This window comes from Clytia hemisphaerica, unplaced genomic scaffold, assembly GCF_902728285.1.
Source record: "Clytia hemisphaerica strain Z4C2 unplaced genomic scaffold, Clytia hemisphaerica genome assembly, whole genome shotgun sequence".
Taxonomy (NCBI): domain Eukaryota; kingdom Metazoa; phylum Cnidaria; class Hydrozoa; order Leptothecata; family Clytiidae; genus Clytia; species Clytia hemisphaerica.
Genome location: NW_027104090.1, coordinates 1006624 through 1015952, shown reverse-complemented (window position 1 = coordinate 1015952; position 9329 = coordinate 1006624). Strand labels below are relative to the sequence as shown.

General features: G+C 35.0%; 1 protein-coding gene and 1 long non-coding RNA gene across 2 annotated transcripts in view; one reads left to right on the top strand and one right to left on the bottom strand.

The window, feature by feature from the left end:
* LOC136812766 (DNA repair and recombination protein RAD54-like) overlaps positions 1–9329 on the bottom strand; it is a 71458-nt gene that overhangs the window by 34725 nt on the left and 27404 nt on the right. The window lies entirely within an intron of this gene.
* Positions 6746–8132, top strand: LOC136812727 (uncharacterized). The gene is made up of 3 exons (XR_010847386.1): positions 6746–6868; positions 7518–7604; positions 8004–8132. It is a non-coding gene; the product is annotated as an uncharacterized lncRNA (long non-coding RNA).

The following is a 9329-nucleotide window of genomic DNA, read 5'->3' as shown; positions in this document are numbered from 1 at the left end:
AAATTAACGACCTAATTTTTCACAAAGTCCAAAAAACCCGTTTTTTAGCCGTTTTTTGGCCCAAATTTGCCCAAAATATTGTTTTTTTGAAAATCGGGCTCCGTCACATTCGAGGGTTTATAGTTATGCATCTTTGTGCAAAAAATCAGAAAAAACTAACGAGCCAATCATGAGGAAAGCTAATAACGAACGAACAGACGAACAGACGAACGAACGGACAAAGGTTAATTTATAGGACCTCCACCGGGGTAGGTCCAAAAAGGAAGATCTTGTAGAAAAGTGCTATAACTTTCATTTTCACTGGAGAGATTCCTTGATCTTAGGAGATCATCACTGTGAAGAATTTTTTTTTAAATATTTATTCAATATAAAGTTATGATACAAAGTTAATAAGTGATTGACCCCAAAAAACAGCAAAAAAATGCAGAAAACAGCGTTTTTAGACGTCAATCAGCTTATAACTTTGTTTGATATCTTTTGACTGAATGATTATTTTTTTTACAGTGATGACGTTCAATGATCAAGGATTCACTTCAGTGAAAATGATAGTTATAGTTCACTTTTCTACAAGATCTTCATAGAATTTAATATTAACCCTCAAAAACAGTGTTTTCAGCCAGACACTAATTTGTCCAGTTTTTGCGCTTTTTGAGGCGCAATATCTGGAGTATATCACGATATCACCTATACTCGCAATATAGCTTTCCAAAAATATACAACAGGTCTCTAGTTTCTCAAGCTAAAATTTTCATTAATTTTTGACCCTATGATTTTTGCCTGAGAATGTCATATTTGACCGAAAATCACACCAAAGTGTCCGAAAATAAATTGGCACCCAAGTTATTTTGATTCCCCTACCCCTTAGCTTTCCAAAAATGTATAACAAGTGCTTTGACTAAAAAAGTCGAGCGATTTTACAAATTTCCCCCTACTATATCGGTAGATATCGAGGGCGACGGTAAGTGAGACCCTCCTAGCAGTAACTCTGATCACGATATCATTTTTTTGTCTTCAATCAAGATCACGTAAAAGAGAAAGAAAAATGGATAATCACACATCTCACGCAATCACGAAAATATAATATTTCCAAATCGCGTAATCGCACTAGAAAAAAGTCCCTATCAAGACATCACGCAAACGCCTTGGGTGGGGGGGGGGCTCGTACGTGAAGCCGACACAAAACTATATCGCCTTTGCTCATCTAAACAGACGATAGTACTTTTGTGTTTTTACCGTCGTCGAGCAAAGTGGACGGCGATTTTGGCTAGAGGTCAACTTTGCTTTATAGCGTCTCCCTCGATCGTTTTGCATTCTTTTGACGAATAGATAAAATTTCCATAGTAAAAATTAGGTATTTAGCCTCAGAAACACAAGTAGGCACTTGAAATTGAGGAAAGTTTTCGTCACAATTAATAAACGTACATGTACGCTTATCAGGCACCTGAGAGTACCCAAGATGAATATAATACACTTTTTTTTTAAGAAACACACTTTTAAGAAACACGAGGCTGAAAATGCCTAAAAACTAAGAAACATCTAAGAACCATGCTGAAGCTGAGAATGAGAAAATAACATTTTTTATTTCGGTTTTTTTAAAAGAAGCAAAATTTAAGAAACATGAGGCTGATAATGTCAAAAAGTTTAAAAACATGTAAGAAACATTTAAGGATCAAAACGCCGATTTCTAAGAAACATTGAGGCTGCTTGGTAAAACTAGTTTCTTAAAAAAAAAATGTGAAAAAGAAACTAATGAGCCAATCTCGAGAAAAGCTGGTAACGAACGCACTAACTAACTAACTAACTAACATGGGTTAATTTATAGGACCTCCACCGGGGTAGTTCTAAAAAAGGCGATTTTTTTTTAAATCTATAATTCAATTTAAAATTTCCAAGAATTTGTTCAGTCAAGTATGTAAATTTTTAAAAACTAAATTTTCATCTTCAAAACTTGAAATAAACATGGTTGAGTAGACATTGTGTATAAAACAAACTAATTTCAACCTGTTTAGTATTGTTTGTTATTCGCCCCCGCCTGAGGGATTGGAAATATTCTAATATTTGTTTAAAAAAAATATTTGGATCATTAAAATATGATTATTTACATATGAAGAAATCGAGTTCGCAAATTTTATCTCATCGGTTTACAAATTTAAAGATAATGTATTTTAGTAGAATTGGGAATATATACTTTATGCTCGTTGGAAAGATAATTGAGAGTGAGAAAATTTTACATTCAAAATAGTAAAACATCCAGTCTTAATCTATAAAAAGAATTTTTTTTTCCAATTATAGAGCTATCAAGCTAACACACAAAAAAAGTGAAATATCTCAAAAAATTTCATTACATTCATTCCACTCGAATTATCTTTTCAAAGGTCAAAAAACGAAAACGTAATAATTACCTTTAGATTGAAACTATGATGGTTAAATTTACCTGGATTTTCTGCTTAATACTCGCATTAAACGTCATTCAAAAGACGAAGGCGAGTATTGTAAATTACCTTTCTATGCGACCTCGACGCAACCGTGCCGAAACGAATGGCACAGGCAATCATTCCATCTATAGCGAGATAAGGCCCAAAAAGAGTTCAAAAGGCAAAATAGACGAATTTTTTGTACTCCCTACAAATGTAACCTATGAAGAATTAACAGTAAAAAGGAATTCGAAAGATCTGTATGACAGAAAAAATCAAGTTTCTATGTTGCGTCAACGGCGAGCGATACCCGATGACATCATACGTGAATGTCAAGCGTTAGCGTCAGATCATAAAGAGAAATTTCCAAAGAAAAGTTATGAGGAGATCAAAGAAGACGCTGTCAAATTCTTTAAGAAATGCATTGTCGATTTGTTTGGGTTTCGAATGGAATCAAATCCCGAAGATCAAGATCGGACGAATTTCATCGCGTTCAAAGACGTGCCAACGTTTGAGGAGAGAGAAATGCAAGTAGGTTATTTCGAACTTTTATTATTCGAATCGTTCGATAATTCAACCTACCTTAAGGGGAAGAAATTTTCGCGGGAATAAATTCCGCGAAACACGAGTATTCTCAGGATTTAAAAAAAAACTTCTTAAATTGGTCTTTTTAGGGCAAAATTAGCCATTTTGTAAGCAAAAAATTCTCCCAACCGCGAAATCAAATTCCTGCAAAATTTCTTCCCTTAAGGTAACTCTCAGTCCCCGTCAAAGGGTAGCCCTCGTAAAATGCTTTCTATAATTCGAACAAATTAGACTTTAGACACTTGAGAGTTTATTGTATTAATACGCTAAAACGTGTGTGTTTACAACTTTTGTAAAAAGTTTTCGAAAATCTAACAAAGCTCTACAAAGCCTCCTCTTCATGGCGTTCAGATGGCGTTGAACCATCATGTTTTTGCACCTTATGCAGATTTCCTACCGCTGAACTAACTTGAGACGCCAAGATACTATTTTCTATACATGTGCCTGGGAGCTGGATGGGTTAAAATCAACCTTTTATTCCCAAATAATTATTATTTTTCACTTTGAAGAATTCTTTTTCAGATGCTCTTTAAAACTTTACGTTTACAATAGCGGCTCCCTATCACTTTCAAAACTTTCATTCAAAGTCACCCTCGAATGTTCAGCCAGGATGGCCAAGAAGATCTAAAATATAATTCTTCTAAGCCATTTACTTAATTGTGGTTAAAAATTGCAATGTAATGTTATCTTTTTTCTCCTTTCTTTTATCAGTCAAAATCTTATCATCAAACGGAAGAAAGATAGCTTTCTTCCGTTAGAGATTTTTAGATGTATATTGATTCACTAAATTGAGACACGCAGCGTGCGACGCTGCGCAAACGGCTAGTTTATTGTATTAATCAAAGGGGTTTAAACGAAAATTCAATTAGCTTTCATACAAAGCTTTTGAAGCGTTTAAAATTCCAAATTTATTGGACGATTTACCACTTTTGACCGCCGGGTCTACGCCGACTAAATATTTCCCTGATAAAAAAGTTAAACGAGCGCGGCTGTATCCAAATTATTGGAAAATGTGTAAAATTCAACGCCAACTAATCCACCTCGAATCTTTTTCCGATGAACCAAGATATTGGCACTTAAGGGCTCTGACCATAGTGAATTTTTCATAATTGCCGTGTTTAAAATGTGTTTTCTGACTGATGTAACCATTAAAACTATGGCATGTTATACATTTTCTGTTAGACAAACTATTTCTGAATCTGAAAATTCAAAAATTGTATTGAAAAAATTTGATGAAGAAGAAGATGAAGGCTTTTGCGAGGAAGAGTATTTCAACTTTGAAGAGCTTAGTTTCGGCAAAGAAAAAAAATTGTGAAAAAATTTTCACAGTAGATGGTGTTTAGTGTTTTTAGTAATAAGTTGGAGATTTGATATTTCACAGAAAAGTGCTACCAAGGGGTATTTCGGGTCCCATATCTTCCGAAGCACTTTTCTGTTTGCCTTGAAATTTAACAAACTTCTTAACCCAAGGTTGAACTACCACTGGTGTAAAAATGAACGTTATAGCATAAGTAGAAAAAAAGCTTAATTTTTACAATCGCAAATTAAACCGCTAAAAATCGCGAATTTTTCAACCAAAAATACATTCAAATATAGCGCTTTTGATTTTCTAAAACAAGCGAAAAAAATTTCCATAAATATATTTGACTATTAAAAGTTACAGGCATTCTTGTTTCCACTGCCAATTATATCTGGACAGAGTTTAAATATCCGACGAAGGAATTAATATTTCACAATTCTGTAAACGCAGTTTTTTGCTTGTTCTTAAAAGGAACTAGCCTGGGTATCCAGACTCAAAATTTCAGAAAAAAAAGTCTTACCTCAACATACAAAGTTTCTAAAATTTTAGAGTCTGGTGCAACTAAAACAGTATGGTACAGTTTGAATGGCACAGTCTAGGAGTGAACCCTTGTTGACAGAATCTCAAAACTTTGGAAACCCAGGCAGACACACATAATTACTTACCATAAAACCTCTTTATACAAACTCGAAAGCCTTTCAAAACTACTTTAAACTACATCCAAACGTCAGCCACATTCATAAAGGCTCCTTTCCATCAGCCATTTTGTTTAGAAATGAACCTGTGTTTTCATTTTCATTTGTTTATCTTTTTTTGCAATGTCAGCTTTTTCCATAAATTATGCGCGCGCATCGAAAAATATCGAAAAACCCGCGAAAATTCTGCTCAGTGACTGGGCGCGTACTGACCAATAAGATAGGCTCGCATATGCAGGGACAGATATCCCTGCAGACGAGTTACTTGGACCAGACCGTAAACCAGAGACAAAATATTATAAAACTAGACGGTGAAATAGTTTACGGTCTGGATATCCAGGCTAAAAAGGAACCTTCAGCCAAAATATCGACATTAAAATAAAATAATGGTTTTTGACTATGGTCAGAGCCCTTAAGTCTTTCAGAGACGTCGCGCCATAGGAAGTAAAGAGTCAAAGGTTTTATTTTTGCATAATTGTTACCGTTTAATATCAGAAACATATTTCATATCAGAACATTGTCTGCCTTTTGTTATATTATGCTGATGTAAGCAAAAAATGTTTTTCTTTTCCTCTTTCTGACCAATTTTGCTCCAGATCCATGTTAATCCAATGTGAAAAAGCTTGTGAATTAAAATTGATGAGTAAGCAAACGATATCACTCTTATACAACTTTTCGACCGTAGTCTCGCGGACATTTTTTTGTCAGCTTCATCCCACTAAAACCGTCCCATTCATTTTTTGACGCATTTTTCTATTGTCTATATGTGCGAAAAAAGGACTGGTACGGTTTTAGTGGGATAAAGCGGACAAAAAAAATGGCCGCGCGGCAATTGGTGGCTACGGTCGAAAAGTTGTACTTGAAAACAAAACCTTTAAGTAAGAAATTATTGATAACATAATTCTTTTCATCATAACCTGACAAAATGTTTTGACTTTCAACATACTCCCGTCTTTTAGAACTTCAATCCAATGAAAGATGCGTTCGAGCCTTTCGCAAAAGTCATGGAAATTTTTCTCATCAAAGCTGGTGGATGGGAAAGACTTCTAAAAGATAAATTTTTCAAAGATCATAGAGGCTCATTCATGATTTGCAAAAATTTGTTGTATGTTGTAGGTAGGCTGTTACGTTTCATATGTTTTACCTTTGCTACATACCCGGCTGGCACACAACGTTGTTTCAACGTTCATTTAATGTTCACAACGTCCACATAACGTTAGATGAACGTTAAAACAACGTTGTGTGCCAGCTGGGTAGGGCTTTTCCAGAAAAAAATTGAATATAGGGGTGGAGGATATAACAATTATCAGTTATTTACCCCCCTCCCGGACAAAGTGACTTTTGGCTCCCGGACAACAGGTTTTACCCCCGGACAAGCATCAGTTGACCCCCGGACAACCCAAATTACCCCCGGACAGAGCAAATTTACCCCCCGGACAAGGCAAATTTTGATGATTTTTCGCTACCCCCGGATAATATACCCTCCACCCCCCCATGTAAGGACATTTTCTGAAAGAGCCCATAAACTCACTAACCTTTATATATCCCTTGAAAAATTCAAAATTAAATCCTCCCAAACAAATTATTTCAGTGACCCGCAAAAATTAGTTAATTCCCACAAAAGAAATTGTTTTTATTTCCTTTTTCTATTTTTGCATTGACCGAAACTTGATAAAGTTTTCAAAAACCTCCGTATTAAAATTTCAAAAATGCCACTCATTTTTTTATGGAATTTTGCTTTTCAGGTGCGAGATATGCATATTACACATACTTACTATGGATTGTATCGAAACGTAAGATTGGATTTTGTCGTAAAAATAAAAAGACGGGACAATTTTATCTACCAAAGAGTATTTGTATCCCTGGACAGATAGGTAAGTGTTATAAGGTCCTGAAAAGTCCTGAAAAGTCATATTTAAAACTTTACGGATTTTCGGTACTTCTGCATTTTTGAAATTAAATATCCTTAAAACATATTTTTGGCTGATTCGCATTGGGCAAAGGTAGTCTAAATAGATTACGACGCCCCTCAAAACAACATCACACACACAAAACATATTTTTGGCTCATTCGCGGAAATAATCGATGGTTGAGTCAGCAGTTAAGTATGTGGCGTGGAATATATACTTTAATCGGATTAACTTTCGCGGAATTTTTCCATTACCACGAAATTAAAACTCGCAAAAACGCGCGACATTCCTGACTCGCGAAATCAAATCCACCACAAAACTTTTAAATTCGGCAGAGAAACAAGTCCAAAGTCACCAATTGTGGCAAAAAGGACTATTTTTCTTCTGTTTTCGGGCTTATTCACAAAATTAAATCCATGCATAATTTTCAAAATTCAGAAAATTCAATCTCGCAAAATTAATCCGATTAAAGTATTCGGGCTAGCCGCTCGATGTATGTCTTTTGGGGAAATTGCCTTATAGCTTTCCTAGTGTTTACAAGTGTTTTTCCCCTTTAAATGCCCCTTTCGTTCTTCCCTCTAAATATCCAATTGGCATCTTCTCCGTCATATAGGTAGTTTGACGTGCACTTCAGATGCTGACGTCAGCTTAGTCGGCCAAGAATCAGGAGACACTGTAGTCGCTTATAACAAATATTTTGGTGAGTTCGTTGTCTAACTTCCAAGGGATAAAGGCTTTTAAATGCAGCTTAGGTTTTTCCAGCAAAACCTTTTTTATTGATGTTAAACATGATAGTTTAGGTCACTATCCTTAATGGTACTTGGGTAATCTAGCCTAATTAACTAAGCCCGTATAAACAAGGCTAGGACATACGGCTTTTGGCCATATACCATTTTCAGCGCTTTAAAGATTTTTTATATTTACTGATTTTAAGTTTGCCTTGGAATACTTATTCAATCACAACTTACCCATCAGATTTGTCCTGGTGACTGAATCAACTTAGATTTCTAGGCTATGGGTAATTTTGGCAAAATAAAGGTGTGCAAAAAAAGGTTCGCAATGATTTTGAGACAAGATATTGATAGTGTCTTTACCACAGAAAATTTGGAATGCAACCTCCCAGAGACACTACCCAATGAGAAGTGTGGGTCAGATAGAATGATGGATAATAATGTGTACGCATATAGTTTGGAGCTGGCAGCACCAGAGATATTTCTACCAAATAATGCAGCTGACAAAGAACAGGTAAAAATGGTAAAGAAATATAGTGTAGTTAGTACTAGTAATCTCAAAGTTGTGAGGGAAATTCAGGATAAATTTCCCGAGGTCAATTTTGAACATTTTAAATTTGACAGAGGGTAATTTATCCACAATTTCACGAATACAGTATGGGATTTCTAGTTAATCTCATGGTTTGGATTGAAATTCTAACAATTCTGAAAGACGTCAATTTAACACTGGAAATATGAAACTTTAAAAAGAGCAGTCTCTAGGAGGGAAAAAGCAAGGAGGAAAATCACAAGTTCTCGGAAAATTACAAATTAACGTAAGCAAAAACGTCAATCAAATTTCAATCAATCATGCGATTATAATATAAATGAAAAAGCTGAAATTTCAGAACTTTTTCCATCACTCGAGTACGTTGAAACCCTTGGATTTTAACCCCTTGAAGACTAAATCTTAGAAACCTACCCCAAATTCTTGCCTACTTTCAAGTGAGCCTTTTGGATTCTTCCAAGGATTTTGATGGTTACCCCCTCACTCCTGAACCTCCTCAACATATGGGATAATATACAAACTTATATCTGTTAATCTTTGTCTGAAATTTAAAATCAATCCCTTTTGTAGGTCGAAAAGTTCAATAATCGAAAAGCAGCACTGGAAGAGATTGACCAAAACTATCGTGCCAAATGGTTGGATCTACTATTCGCGATTTTGCAATCATTTAGACAAGATGCTGGAGGTGTTTTCAAATTTCGATTCGATGTGTATCTATTAGAACTGTTGGATGATCAACGTTTAAAAAAAAGTTTTGAAGAAATTGCGGAAGGTTTTAAAGATAAAGATACGAAGAAAAAACAAGAAGCTTACAACGCGGTGAGCGACAATTAAAAATATGATAAGAATACCGTCATCATAAAATTTGACGCTAGATCTAACTAAGAATGCCATATTTGCCTAAGTATTTTCACATTTATCGTAGCAGCAATGCTCGAGTTCTCTCACAAGACTCAATTGTGAGAAATACACGTTGTTTTATTAAAAACTAGATAAGAATATAATAAGGCTTCGAGTGCCAAAATGTTAAAGATAAGTTAAGAACAATGGCTTTACTGACTATAAAACACCATATTTCCTATGAAATAGCACAAAATACTCACAAAATAAGAACATTTTAACCCTTTAAGTTTCACGGTCATTTTTT